Below are 15,764 nucleotides of genomic sequence, written 5' to 3' on the forward strand. Positions count from 1 at the left end.
CTGAGCATCATGATTTTTGACTTGGCTCTTTGGAGGAAGTTGCCAAGTGACTGGAAGTGAACTCAGTTAGGGAAGGTTTACTAAGCTAACATGCAAAAGAACACTTCATTGTCATTCCCAGAGACCACATTTAATTGTGATCATAAGTTTTTATTTCATTCTTTCTTATTATAAAATAAACCCAAACTAATATAAGCCTCTAGAAATAGTAGCAAAATTAATTTGAGAATAATGCTTTTACCCCAGGCTGTTTTATTTTACAAAGACTAAAGTTAATAAATTGAATATGTGGGAGGAGGTTCCAGTGCCCTTATTTCTTTGAGGGCCTTGGACTTCAAAGGAGGATTTGGATGGGCGCCAGAAAGCTTTAGGTCCTTTGCGATATCAAGCAGGTATAGTCTAACAATGGCAGTCAAAGGAATAGAAGTTATATATGAAAATAAGTCATAACTCTATCCCACTTGTAATGAATAAGCACAGTGTACACAAATGATCAGAGAAGTAAAGGAATACCAAAACTTTGCAAAGATACTGGTTTTCCTCTTTCTCTAATCTTGGGAATGGATGCTTTGCCTCTTATGCCTGGCTCAAAATTTTCTCCTCGGTTCATTCCATCAAATAGAATCGCTATCTCTGTTGTGTTCTTGTCTTTCTAGAATAGACTCTAGCTAGAGAAATAGAGCGTATTTTTAAAAAATTTCACATAAAAGCAAGAGGATATGACATTCAGGAAAATCTCTTCTTATTTAAGTTTGAATACTCAAATGTCATGTAAGATCCCCCTTCCTGTCTTCTGTCATACACACTATATTCATTGTTTACTCTAACTCAGAGGTTCTGACTTCAAGATCCTGAGTATTTTTCTTGTTCCTGTTGCCATGCATTTGCACATACTACTCTAGCTCTAGCTGCAATTCCTTTCTATTTTCCGAGTTTAATCTCAAGATCTCAAGAATAGCTCTTATCTGACCTCTTGTTCCCTCTTACCAGATGGAAAAATATATGTATGTGTGTATATGTTTATTATAATTCTCACCAAACAATATTATTTATCACTTATTAGTCACTATGGGTAATGATCATTGACTTCCTTATCTGTTTGTTTTTTTTTTTTTCCTAATTCAGTTGTGAGCTCCATGAAGTTCAGGGTTCTGTCTTCCACGTTTGCATATTTTCTGGAGTGTGAGGTACACTCATACTCATTAATGGAGTGAGTTAAATGAATGATACTTGGAATTTCATGCAGGGCACAGATACATATTTAATAAAGAGATAAGGGAAATTCAGTTCTAGTCGTGAAGTTTGGTTTTTCAATTTTTGTTAGCCTTTATGTTAGGATTGGTAAAAACATATTGAGGTAATGGGATGTCAGTAAAAGTTGCATTACTCAGAGATTCTGAAGTAGAATTACCCGGGATTATTTTTCCTGTGTGCTTAGAATAGTTCCAACATGTTCAGCTGGGAGAAAAAGACCTAAAACGGAATGGAAATACTTATATCACTAGGAGGGGTCCCTTTTAATGAAGAAGTTAGTGATTACCTGAACATCACTATAATCTATTACTGGTTTTGGAGGCTTCCAGACAAAAGAATAAAAACACAGGAGGACTAGAAGCTTTCTCATGCACCCTCACTTTGGGAAAGAATATAGAAACATGGACATTTGAATGTCAAGGTCAGTCATGGGCAGCGAGAGTGAGTGGCGATTTCCTTTATGGCTTCTGTGAGTCTCCTATTAATACACATCAAGTAGTTAGCAATTAAGAGAAGTCCACAGCTATGGGCTCTGGTTAAAAAATGCCTGTAAAAAGGTTCAGTGAATGTGCTAAATCTATATGCAGTTTTTGCAGAAACAAAAAGAAAAACAAGACTTCAGGTTTAGTTTCTAAAGGAAAAAAAATTCAATGCAGTGTGCTTGCACAACCCTCTGCAATGAACAATAAAATGGCTGTAATGTACATAATTTCTTCCCATATGGAAAAAATCTATTTGTGTAGCCCTGCTCTAGTAGAGACTTTCTGCTCAAGCTGTTTATTTGAAATTTATATGCTGCTTTGGGTGATGTTGGGTGATATCACGTGAGTAATTATTTTTTATTTTTAAATATCTGGTGCTCTACCACAATATATTCTTTAAACATGAGACAAATAAGCACATTTTCATTGTTTTGATATATTTTCATATATATCTCACTTGTACATACATGCTTGCAATACATTTTCAATGCTTGTAAAAATATATGTAAACCATATTCCTTCTACCTGGAGAAAGAGAAAATAAGTGAGTGAATTGGTAATAATGTCTAGAAGAGATGTGGAGCCTGGAGGGCTACTGAATTTAGGATAATCCACACAATAAGTCATATGGTACACAGCAGAGAATCAAATGGCTAGGGGCAATAAAATTATTTAATAATACTAACCTGTAAGCTTACCTTTCTGTTGTTGGAACCTTGTTTTAATAAATACAGTTTGCTACTGATATGACAGGTAACACAATATATTTTTTATGCTTGGTTTCAAGGTCAAATTTTGTTTTCAGCATTAAGAAATCTTACTGTGGATATTTAGAGTATCATTTCCTAGTCAATATATTTTCTGACATTTGGCTTCTTGGAAGTCCAACGATATTTTAAATGCTAGCAGTTATTGAACACTTACTATGTGCTAGCTAGCTACTGCTCCAAGTGCTGTGGTATTTCCTTAGGGAAATTATTACCAACGCTGTAAAAAGCAACTGCCGAGTCTCAGTGGCTTGACAATAAAGGTGTATTTATCATTCATGTCACAGTTTAATTGGGTTTCAGGAGGCGGCCTTCTGCATTGTGATCAAAGATGCTGTCTCTTTCCAACTCTGCCTGAAATGATCAACAAGCAAAGAGAACAAAGACCATGCCAAGCATTTTATGGCAAAACCTGGAAGGGGAATACATCACTTCAAATCACACTCTTGGCAGAGAGGTTAGGGTGGTGTCACCCTAACCTAAATGAAAGGGAAGCTGGAAGATATGATCTTCAGAGCCTAGGAAGTTAAGAGTAGGGTTGGTGAACATCTAGCTAGTCTGTGCCACTTTACTGTTAGTTTGTTTAATTCTCACAACATAGGTACTGTAATTATCCCCATTTCACAGATGAGAAAACCAAAGTGCAAAGAATTACATACATATCCCAGGTTTTACAAGTGAATGACAGAGCTGAAAATTAAAGCCACAAAAATTGTCTCTTTTGGAACATCTAATTATGATGAACACAAAGTTCAAATTAAATGACATTTAAATTATAATAGACTTTTAATTACTAGACATTATTTATGTTTTTCAGACCAAAGAGGGAAATTATTGCCCTTAACAGGTTATTTTCGTGCTATTTATCTCTTCATTGCTACTCCCAGTCTTCTGTGTCTGAATATGTGTGTCCATGTGTGTGTGTGTGTGTGCATGCGTGCATTTTGAAATATAGTCTTTCTATTTACTGAGTTTTATCGCAGAGCTATCATTATCAATCACCTTCATCATCACTGACATATTTATTAAACTCTGATCAGGAACTCAGATTGATTATTTCAGATCGAAAAAGCTTGGAAGGTGGGTAAGCAGTAGTATCATTACAATTTTAGAAATAAATTGAGACTTAGAGAAGTTAAGTCATTTGCCTAAGTGACATTCCTAAGGGATAGGGATGCTGGTCTCTGGTTCTGTGCTTTTTCACATTGTGATGATCTTCCATGTTTATTGTGAAAGAATTGAAAAATCTCTGAAATTTTGTCATTTGCATTGTATACTGCATCAAACTCTCCTGTGTTCTTGTTAGTGTTTTTTTTTTTTTTAATCTGATCTTATGGGCTCCTTTTGGATACGAGGTAGACATACTGGCATCTAAAGTTTGGGAATTTAATGTAAATAGGAATTTAATTGAGTGGTAAGTATTTTATAATCCTTGCATGATAAAATCCAATTGGCTAGTATCCTTCTTACTCTGGGACTATCCATTGTCCATTAATTCATGGTTTCTCCTACATCTTCAGCTCTTAATGCCCTAGGTATTGATTCAGTTGGCTTTAAACATGGTGGGATAAGCCAATCTTTTAAAAGAGTATATAAATACACACAGATATATATGTTATTGGAAATTTAGAATATCTGAAAGTAATCAGAGTATCTTACTGCCTCCTTGCCCACCTTCAACTAGTTCAGTTCCCGCCTGTAATGGATAGAATCTTCCAAATGAATGCCTATATTTGGCTGGTCTCCCGTGCCTTCAAGTTTTTAAAACAGTATTGTTAATAATTTATAGTTGTCATCTGTGGGAAGTTGAGTTTCAGCCACATACTCTTCCCCCTTTGTAAAACCCGTCTTCCTCTAGCTTTTGTGGAACTACACTCTATAACTCCCTTATTTCCTCCCTAGAAGTTCTTAATTCTTTGTTTCCATTCAAAATTATTCAGAGATTGTTCTTGGGTCCGCTTCATGTCTCAACTTTCCCCTTTCCAATTATACTCTCTTCTAATTCCATGGCTTCAAATACCAAGCTATAGCAATGGCTTCCAAATTTTTAGTGTTAAGCCATAATCCCCTACTGCTTCCAGGCCAATATATTCAAGTGACATCATCAACATACTGAATATTCAATTGCTAATCTTTTCCCTGAGCTTTCTTTACCTCCAGTTTTCTATGTCTTGATAACTAGCACTACTAATGTTCAGGCCAGAAACCTGGGTGTCAATCTTTATATTCTACTCCGCCTTACCAACTCCCACCTCACATCCAATTATAGAATCTGGTTTTTCTTTATCTACCTCTACCTTGTAGCAGAGTTTTATCCATATTGTAGCCAGAATGACCTTTTAAAAATAAAATCTGATCATGCCGTTATACACTTAAAACCCTTGACATCTTTGGAAGTGCTTAGAAGAGAATAAGAATAAGTAACATGACAAATAAGACCCCTGCTTAATACTAGAACCTTATCACATGTCACTGTCTTCCTCCCTCTTCCTATTATGCATCAGCTACGTTAGTCTTTATTGTGTCTCAAAATATGCCCAGTTTTCCCAGTTATTGGACATTCACACATACTTTTCCTCTTTCTGAAAGAAACATTTTACTCTCCTCCTAACTCCCACAAACCCCCATGTATCAACATAAATGCTGCTTCTTCAGAGACAGTTTCGTAGTGAATATAAATCCCAGGCCAAAACAGTGTTGATTTTTTGTTTGAGCAGGCAGCTAGCCTTGGCTAATCATAAATTCCAAATTGTGCTCTTCTGCAGCGGGCAGCAGCTAAAATATATGTTCCCTTCTTCTACCTTAGCTGGGTTGTTTCAAGTCTGTCCCAGGCACCCTGGGTTCAGGGACCAGCCACAAACAAATGTGGGCTCAGCCTCTGTTGCTCTCTCCTGGGACCTTCCCCTGTTACCCTACAGCTTCTGTGGAAGCCCAGATGTCTTTTCTCTGATTCTTCAAGCCAGTAAGAGATGAGGCTTTTAGCAAAGGTTTGGCCTTCACAGTGGTGACTGAAACTGCCCTCAAGGGAAAAGCTATGAACATGGGAAACTTGGTGAGTGCTGTTCTCTTCTGCCAATGTGTTCACTATTCACCAGTTTCTGCTTCTTGTTTGCCTCCGTGTGTGTGTGTGCACATGTGTGCGCGTAAATTTCTATTTTGTTCCGTGTTTATCATTGTTTTCTCCAGGAGGTTTTTCCTGTTTGAAGCTTCTGCATCATTACCTGAAGTACAGCTTGTATTCAAACAGATGAAATATTGAGTACCAGTTTTGTATCAGATACTGTGCTAAATGGTAGCAATTGGTCCCTCATCTGATAGAATATATGTTCTGTTGGAGAGAGACATTAAATACCCAAATATTAGTTAAAATTGTCAAAAGGGATATGAAAGAGAATTTCAAGGGGACATGAGACTATTTATTCCAGGGAAACCTTATCTTCTGAGTTGAATTAGAAAGGTTTCCAGAGGAATAAAAGATTAATATTTGAGAGTTATTACAAGTTCACTGCGCAAGGAAGTCAGGGTCAGCTAGAGTGGAAAAGCATTCCATTTATAAGGAACATTGGACTAGAATAATTCTTCTTCTTCTTCTTCTTCTTCTTCTTCTTCTTCTTCTTCTTCTTCTTCTTCTTCTTCTTCTTCTTCTTCTTCTTCTTCTTCTTCTCCTCCTCCTCCTCCTCCTCCTCCTCCTCCTCCTCCTCTCCCTCCCCCTCCCCCTCCCCCTCCCCCTCCTCCTCCCTCCTCCTCCTCCTCCTCCTCCTCCTCCTCCTCCTCCTCCTCCTCCTCCTCCTCCTTCTTCTCCTTCTCCTTCTCCTTCTTCTTCTTTTTTTGGAATAGAATTCTTAAAGCAAGAAGGAATCTTGGAAAGAATGTCAATGTGATCAGGTTAGAGAATGAGGCAAGAATAGTTAGTGATAGAGAGTTTGTTTTAGAAGAAATAGAAGGTCATTGAAGCATTTTAAGTAGAAGAGTTATTTGCTAGTTTTTTAGTTTCACCACAAAAATAGCATTTGAGTGCATCACTTCTAACTTTTTAATGCAAAAATTTATCATAGTATAGGATGTACTTTGTTTTCAATTGTCCTTACAGGATTAGCATTTTCCTGTCTAATTAATTTGTATAAACATTTTATCAGGTCCATAGTATGGCAATGCCTTTTCAAATATTTACTAAATTTTTATTTGATTCTTTTTATTAGCCAATTCCTATAATGCTACTATGAATATCTCTGTACAAAAGCCTTTCTTACATTTAGGAAGCTAAACTATTAAAAATATCTTGTCATAGACCTTGAGAATTTAAAGATAAAGTAGCTTATAAAATACCATTAATGGAGAATACGTTTAAACATGGAGCAACTAAGCTAAATTTTAAAAATGAATTGCTTTCAGTAAAAGATCATTTACAAAGTTATATGTCAGATATCTTTGTGAATGACCAAGCGAATGCAAATATTGAAATAAGAAGTTTTCCATCATAGATCACCCATATTTGTTTTTAAGGAAGAACCTTTCAGGATGCCACAAGTTGCTTTGGAGCATTAACATGATGACATTTGTGATTATAGTCACATAAATTGCTTGAGAAACTCCAAATACCTTAATTACTTTACAGCTGCAATATTTTCAAGCTTGTTTGAAGATTTTCCAGGGAAAATGAATTTTATGTCTGATTAGAGAACTATCCCAAGTGAAAACTATGGTTTGGCTTTCTTTATATTAAATCTGATCATGAGTGAATACTGCAGCTGAGGATGATTATAAAGAGACTATTAGAAACTTAAAGAGACAGTAAGTGTTCAATCAAGCAATTAATGAAAACACCAACCTCATGTTTTTTGTAATCTTCCATTGCATTAAATAAATTAACATTTTTTTTCCCATTCTGTAGCTCAGTATAATACTTTGTCCATTTTCCCACCAGACTGTTACCCTCATCTATGTAAGCATAAAACTGGTTTAGCAGAGCTTCTGGGCAAATATATGATAAAACCAATTCTTAGAGCTTCCTGTCTGTAGGTCTGTAAGTAATGCTGCAGTCATTTTGGATTAGTGATAAACGGTCATGAAATTGGAAACAGTTTCCTCCAGCTTTTCACAGAATCTGAAAAAAAAAACACAAATACAGGCACCCAGAAAGTGTGAGTCCAACTCAAACATCATAAAATAATACACAGTGCAGGCTTAACGGCATGCAGGACCATATGAACATATTAAATGACATTGCCTAATGCCAAAGTCAAATATGGTTTCAACATTGTAGAAATTTGGAGCAGTCTTAGCTTAAACTTGAACTAATGACATACCATTATGTTTACCCGTGTGATAACAGGAAAGATGGTTTACTTTCTCTTCATCTCTTCCTTTAAAAGAGTTGATAAATGATGTTTTGCCAATTTATTAGCTTTGGAGATAAGGATTATAAAATGACAACAACAATAATGTTGAACATTTATAATGTGTCAGAAAGTTTCCAATTATTACCTCACTTAATTTTCACAACTGTCCTATAAGGTGGGTAAAATCACAATTATCACCAGTTGTAGTAAAGAGAGCTAAGTTTCTAGGCTGTAACATAACTAACTCACGGTCACAGCAGAACCAATAAATGGTGATGACAGATTTTAGCAAAGCATATTTGGGAATAAGGTGTTATTGATTCAAAAGTCCCTGACCTGGATGACATCCCTATATTGAAAATACTAGGCTTTTCCTAATTAGATAATTCAATTTCTTCTATGGAAATTAAATCCCACTTCTACCTTTGGAATGGCAAGAATGGGCTTGTATCAGATCTCCAGGGCTTTTCGTAAGATGTGAGGCCTTGTTTTATTTCTGTTCTTTTGCTTTTTCTTTCTTTCCTTTTTCTTTTGCCACAGATGACACTGTTACTCTTCACAGTTCTAGGATGTCCAATTCTAGAAGTACCATTAGTCTCAGAAGATTTATAAACAGGGTCATGACAGTCTTCACTTTGTGGTGAAGCCCCCGTGATCTCTTTATTCAGATATTCCAGAGACTGACTCATTGGAAGACCAACAAATTATTACCTAGACTTTGTAACTCTCCTAACATCCAATTTAAAGAGATCCCCTTCAGAGTTATTCTACTTAGTCATTCAAGCAGAAAACAGATCCAGCAGGGGACTTCCCTGGGAATGGATAGCAAGATATTCACCTTTAGTTTTATGTCTTTCTATTTATTATTGGGGTAATTGATAAGACATAGACATCTAGGATTTTTTTTTTTGAGGTAAAGTATGTGAACTTTGAAACTCCAAGGCATTATGTACATATTCAAATCTGAGAGTTTACTCTTCCTTTCATTCTGACTTGACTATTATATAAAAGTCTTTATCCCCATGATCATCCCTTATGAAATCTTAGGCAAAGATTTCTATACATTCATAACAGATATAGAAAATACGTGAATGATTTGATAGCTAAATGGTAATTAGCACCGAGGTAGAGTAGCATTTATTAAAATATGATTTCAGGGATAAAAAGAAACCCCTGAACTTCTTACATTCATCTCACCTGCTCACAGAGACCATAAATTATTAAAGTTAATTACAGAGTCATTCCTTTGATTTAAAGCTCCTCGTCTGAGGTTAAAATTCACATGCACCTGGGAATGACAACACACCACGGTTTATAAATCACAGTGTGATGAGATAACCAGATCTTTTCATGAAAATGTGTTTTGATAGGACAGAATGTTTAACAGAGATGGGAGTGTGAGTCTAAGAAAAGAAAGCAGGCAGGATACACTGAGATGGCTTGGAAAAGGCTTCACACATTCATGACGGTGTCCTCTCCACGTGCTTACTCTGAGTGATCAAGTCATTGTCATAGTGACAGAGACACTGAGGTGATCCTAATCAGAATGCTAGCCAGTCACTGCTGCTAGTCTGGAAAGCATGGCATATAGCACGGCAAGTCAGCATCGTGTGCAAGCAGCAGTATTGAACATAGGAAGTGTTGAAATAGACTCTCATACAGGATATAAACCCCCAAACCAATCAGCTGATTTGAGGAGGAAGGAAGGAGTCTGAGAAATCATTTATTCTGTATATCTCATCAAAAATTGTTAAGGGGCAGACACTTTGTGAGGCTATAAATCCATAACCGGAACACAAGTTAACGATTCTTCATAAGCAAGGTCCTCATGCTCTCTGTTTTTGAGATTTGTTCAGGCAATGACAGATCTGGGTTAGCATACTAATCACCACCCCAGATGAAATGACCTAATACCAATAAATAGCTTTTTAAATCATAATAGGCCTTGACCTTGAATCTGAAATGGATCACATTCCAAATGTTTTAGAGAGTTCATAATATTTTGTTGATGGTGATGATGATGATTAAAACAAACAAAAATTGTGTCTATCATTTCAGCACAAAGGTTTTTTTCTGGTATTTTCCAAAGTATAAAAAAGTGAGTCTCTGAAGCCTCTTTATACAGAAACCATTCTGGTACATATGAATTGTCCAAATAGAGCCAGTTTGTGCTTACTGAAGGAATCATAAATTTGAATTTCCTCACTTAAGGTCTCATAAAATCTCAATACCACACTCATGTAAGAATCTTAACATTTAATATGTTGTTATGCAACAGAAAGAAATAAAACCAAAGAGAGACATGATTGATTGCATATTGTGGAACTAAATTGAGTCATTGACTTGGGAGAAAACTTGAGGAAAGGTAAACAAATTAATCAGTTTGATGCTCATTTTTATGCTCAGGCATGATACAGCAGTACTTGTTGAAAGAGAAAATGGTGAAAACATGGACTGGCCTGAGGAATATTGGAGAGAAATACAAAGAAAGCTAACTCCTGGTTTATTGCTACCAGTAGCAGAGTTGTTTTATTCATATTAGTTCATGTAGCATAACTAAAGTCTCACCTGACTTTATACCTCAGACTTCTGTACTAATTAATGAATTATGTAATCAATTATACCTTCCAGACTACTTGTGCATGTCTTCTGCCCTGGACTTTTGGGGAAACTGAGACCTACAGTTGGAAGAGAGGCTTTATCCAAGAAACATAACTTATTAAGGTGAAAAGCTCATGAGGACTCTGAAGCAATCTTTTCCACAGGGTTCAGAAAAAATGGACTGTATGTTATATATGTTATAATCAATGGAATGATAAGCTCTTTCTATCACTTATGTTTCATGTTCCTTCAAGATCTTCAAAACATGTACAACTTATTTAAAATATTAAGATCTGAATTTTGGGGACGCCTGGGTGGCTCAGTGGTTGAGTGTCTGCCTTTGGCTCAGGTTGTAATCCCAGGGTCCTGGGATTGAGTCCCACATTGGGCTCCCTACAGGGAGCCTGCTTCTCCCTCTATTTATGTTTCTGCCTTTCTTTCTGTGTCTTTCATGAATAAATAAATAAAATCTTAAAAAAAAACAAACAAAAAACTGAATTTGTTTCTTTGTATGAAAATACTTAAGCTAACATTTTGGCTATAAAACATGGATGAAACGCTGCTTTAGAAATATATCAATGCTTTACAAATTACTGTCATTAAAAAGTGATTCAGGAATAATGAAAAAATAGAAATATGCATGATTTTAAAGTTAAATATGTTTGCTAGAGATTGTATATGATTAATTAAATTTAAGTTCATTTTGAGCATGCAATAATTTCTTTCCCAAGTTAGTATCGAATTTGGGGCCTTCAACAAACATGTAGGGCAGGCTCAGTTTTAATCTAAAAGAGATAATAGTGACAACATTTCAAAATATGGCGCTAGTAAATGAGACTCAGGAATGCTAAGGGAAAGTTGATAAATTGCAGTATGAGGACCTGAACGTAGGCCATCTGACTTTAAATATTTAAAAACAAAGACTTTAAACACAGTCTTACATGAGTAAAATATATAATGCAAAATATGTTTATATTTAAGATAATATTTAGCATAAATTCATTTAAAGGTATAAACATTTTTTTTGGAAGATCTAATTGGCTTCATTAAATGATTCATGAATTGGACAGCATCCCATCTAGCAAGTAGAGCAGAGCCCCTCGTATAAATATTTTTAAAGTATAAATTTATAAGAGGTGCTTTAGTAATACATAGATACATGCATGTGGATATAATTATATATACATTGTGCATCTATATATTCTATGCACATATATCTGTATCTGCCTGTATATCTATAAAACATGATAGATATAGATAATCTAGTATGAAAGCTGTTGACTTTAAGAAATGGAGTATGCACTGTGGTAAGCAGCATTCTTCATGGTTTAACGTTACTAAATACTATTCAGGATATTGTCATTCCAGATAATTAAATGGACAAAGCTGTCAGATTATCACTTTTCTCAGATACCTCAATTTCAAGACGCAAGAACCTTATAGCAATACATAAATAAAGCATTAGCTAGCTTTTCATAAATAAAACTCCTTTTTGTAAATAAGTTAATCTATCACTGTCAACTGAAAATGAGGAATCTAGTCCTTTTATTAATATTTTTTAGGGATACAGCAAATCTAGGATTATGCTCCCATCAATTACAGTTTTCTGAAAGCATCTTCAAGATCCATTCACCCTGCCATGTGGACAAATAGATCTAAAAGGAAAATTGGCTTATTAGAAGTACAGAGCTACTTTTCTCTAAAGAACTCATGACACTGTCTTAGGATTTTGCACGTAAAAGAAATCAAAGAAGGAAGCACATGGGACATACTGCTAGATGCACTAATATTTGCTTAACCTTAAAATTGACTTTGGAAAGAACAACTTCCCAGGGAATATGGAACCCTTGAAATAAATGAGGCAACATGTTCAGGAAGAAGCTGTGTGACAGGCTTTCCATAGCTTTGACCTTAAAGGTAAACACAAGGCCAAAGAGCCCCCTGGTGTTCTTGGAACCAAACCTACCCAAATGAACAAATTTGCTAGATTCACATTTAGAGAGGGCAGTGGATATTAAATAGAGACCCTGAAGAGTAAACGAAGGAGAAGTGAGACTTGAACTTTGTTACATGAATATGTTTCTAAGAAAGAATGTTCTTCCCCAATAGTAAAAATTTCATCCATCTGTGGCAATAAGAACCATAAAGGGAAGAGCTTACATATGAAGGAGCTTCAATTTACATTTCTACTCATCTCCTAGGTCTGCTTGGGTTTCTAAGACTTGGCAGAAGGTATGGTGTCATCTTGGTGGGCTGAAGGAGAGATTTACACCCTCTGTCTCAGCCAGCTTTCAAGTTATATTTGTACAGTCTGGGTTCTTAGGAAGGCTGCTCCTTAGCCTTGGCAAGTTAAAGGCTACAGTGAGGCATTCAGTACACCAGTCAACAACAAGAAAGTGGATTATAATCATGGGGACGGGGTTCTTTCTACACAAATGCTTTTTCTGTTTTTCTACATATTTCAGTAAACTGAACGTTTAACTTCCTTTGTTTTGAATTATGTAAGCCCTCAGGAGATTTAGCTGGTGGAATTTTAACCCTTTCTACCAAAGCAAACTCTCAGCTGACCTCTGATTTTCCCAAAGGAAAAAAAAAAAAAAAAAAAAGAGGTTTCTAAGCTTCTTTGGGAAAGGTTAGTTGTGGGTCACTGACAATGGCAGAGTAACACTGGTGCCAGTGAATGACACATCATGAGTGATTATGAAAGAGCTAAAAGAGAAAACTAAGTGATGGTCCAATCTGTATGTATCAAAAAAAAATCATCTGTTTCTAATAATTGCTATATATATTTTTCTAACTCAAATTCTATTTCAAAGAGAAAGACACTGAAGCATGTTTGTATTACCACATTTTTAAGGCCCGCACTAGAACTGTACGATATCCCCCCTTATCTGTGGGGGTACATTCCAAGACCCCCTGGATGCCTGAAACTGCAGATAGTGCTGAACCCTATATGACATACCTCAGTTTAGTGCACTTCACTTTATTACACTTTGCGGACATCACTTCTTCTCCTTTTTTTTTTTTTTTTTTTTACAAATTTAAAGTTTATGGCAACCCTAAGTTGAACAAGCCTATTGTTCTATTTTTCCAAAGCATTGGCTCAGTTTGTGTCTCTGTATCACATTTTGGTAATTTTCACAATATCTCCATCTTTTATATTATTATTATATTTGTTGTGACAATCTCTCATTAGTGGCTAGGACTGGGTGAAAAACCCAATAATCAATAGCATTTTTTAGCTATTTTTAAGTTTTTAATTAAGGTATGTAAATTATTTTTTAGACCTGCTATTGCACACTTAATGGGCTGTAGGATAGTGTAAACATAACTTTTATAAGCCCTGAGATACCAAAAAATTCATTTGACTCACTTTATTGTGATACTTTATTGTGATCTGGAACCAAACCCAGATTATCTCCAAGGTATGTCTGCATATACCATATTTTTTTTCTATACATATATACCTACAATAAAGTTTAATTTATAAATTAGGCACAGTAAGATTGACAACAATAACAATAAGATAAAACCACATACTTCAATAAAAGTTATGTGAATATAATATCTTTCTCTCTCAAACTATCTTACTGTATTCAGCCTTCTTGCAATGATGTGAGATCATAAACTGTGATGAGGTGAAGTGAGAGGGATGATATAGGCATTGTGACATAGTGTTAGGCTACTATTGACCTCCTGATGATATATCAGAAGGAGGATTATCTGCTTCCAACACCAGTTGACCTTGGCTAACTGAAACTGTGGACAGGGAAACCTTGAATAAAGGTGATGACTGTATTTATTAATGAAAATGAGAATTTACATTGTTTCAGAAATCACACGGACATTTCTACGTCAATCTGAGTGGCATTGCTGAAGTAATTATTTGCAAAGTGTTAGAAATACCAATTTTGCAACTAAGTTTGCAAAATTCTCGGTATAGGAATGCCTCTTTAATGTTTCCCACTCAATATTACTTAAGCTGCAGAAGCAGAAACTCCATGTTCTTATCCTAAGTGATTGTGGTTCATGATTGAGTTATTATATATAGGAAATACCTTACCTAAAGATGGTTTTGGAGAGCCAAATAAATCAAGTACTGCAGTGGGGTCTTTTTACTATTATTATTTCCAACAGAATTTAATGGAGTGAAAGGTTAGGAATTCCAGCAACTCAGTGACCATCTTAGCCTTACAAGAGGAACATTGCTTAGTTCAGGCATTGACTGAAGTCACTAAACAGCTTAGATTGTCCATTTGCTACCTACATCTCTGGGTTGCCTTTCATTTGTGCTGTGCTAAATGAGATCCCAGTTGCTTCTTTCTAGGATCCTGACATGTCTCACAATTAGAAAATGTTAGCCAGTTGTGCAGGTGAAGCTCTTGAGAGTTTGGCCTGTTCTTTTCTTTATGAATATAAGATCACTAAATTGTAATTTTTGTGTGACTTAAGTTAGTAGGTATATAATTTATTCTATATTAGTTTGCTTCACCATACTTTACCATATTGCAGGTAGTATACTGTTCCTTATCTACATCTCAGCTTAGTATCTTACTTAGAAGTAGACTAGACTCTAGATTCTGTGTAATGAGGAATCTTGTATCTTATCCCATGATTGTATTGGTAGCAATTGTTTTAGCGTTTAACAAATGCAAGCACTCAAAACATATTTCTTGAATGAATAAACCAAGATCCATAGTTCTACAATTTTGTCTTTTTATTCCAATGTCCGTTTAATAAGTATCATGTAAGATGTAAGTACTGTGCCTTTCTTTTGCTGTGCCTTTCCTGTGTCTTTCCAGTTAAAGTATCATAGGGTCAGATTTCTGTATTTCAATCATTAACTCAACAAGCTTAACAATCTGAGACATTTTTTTTTTGCTCTTCATCTTAAATTATGATGATATTAGAACACATTAAAGCTATTGTGAAAATCTGTAAATGTAAACTTGTGAAAATTAATCCATAAATGTAAACCCTTTAGCACAGTAGCACAAAGTAAATGGTAAATATGAGCTCTTACGAGGGCAACTATCACTATTACATTAGTATCAGAATTCATGTGAAGATTAGTATTATTTTCATGGAATAAAATTTTGCTTCTTATATAAATCTTTTCCAAAGTGGGTTCTGAGGACTCCATGTTATTAGGAGTCTGCCAAAATGATTTTCCTTTAATATATATCCATACATTAGTCAAAATAAAAACTTTCATAAAAGATACAGCAGTTTTTACAATGAGTTATTTTTAGGACTTTATCCCAATTTCCTATTTAGGCAAATCTACCTGCTATAGCAAAAGGAAAGTAATTTTGGTTAGC

The 15,764-nt window shown here is 35.3% G+C and overlaps 2 long non-coding RNA genes across 9 annotated transcripts in view; one reads left to right on the forward strand and one right to left on the reverse strand.

The window, feature by feature from the left end:
* Nucleotides 1–15,764, forward strand: part of LOC140611694 (uncharacterized) — a 754,568-nt gene that overhangs the window by 354,150 nt on the left and 384,654 nt on the right. The window lies entirely within an intron of this gene.
* The window catches only part of LOC140611695 (uncharacterized), an 86,801-nt gene continuing 78,373 nt past the window's right edge, over nt 7,337–15,764 (reverse strand). For all 5 annotated transcript variants that reach the window (XR_012012840.1, XR_012012839.1, XR_012012837.1 and 2 more), the window contains one exon: nt 7,337–7,607. This is a non-coding gene — a long non-coding RNA (uncharacterized lncRNA). The remainder of the gene's footprint in view (nt 7,608–15,764) is intronic.

This window comes from Canis lupus, chromosome 20 (assembly GCF_048164855.1).
Source record: "Canis lupus baileyi chromosome 20, mCanLup2.hap1, whole genome shotgun sequence".
NCBI classification, from domain to species: domain Eukaryota; kingdom Metazoa; phylum Chordata; class Mammalia; order Carnivora; family Canidae; genus Canis; species Canis lupus.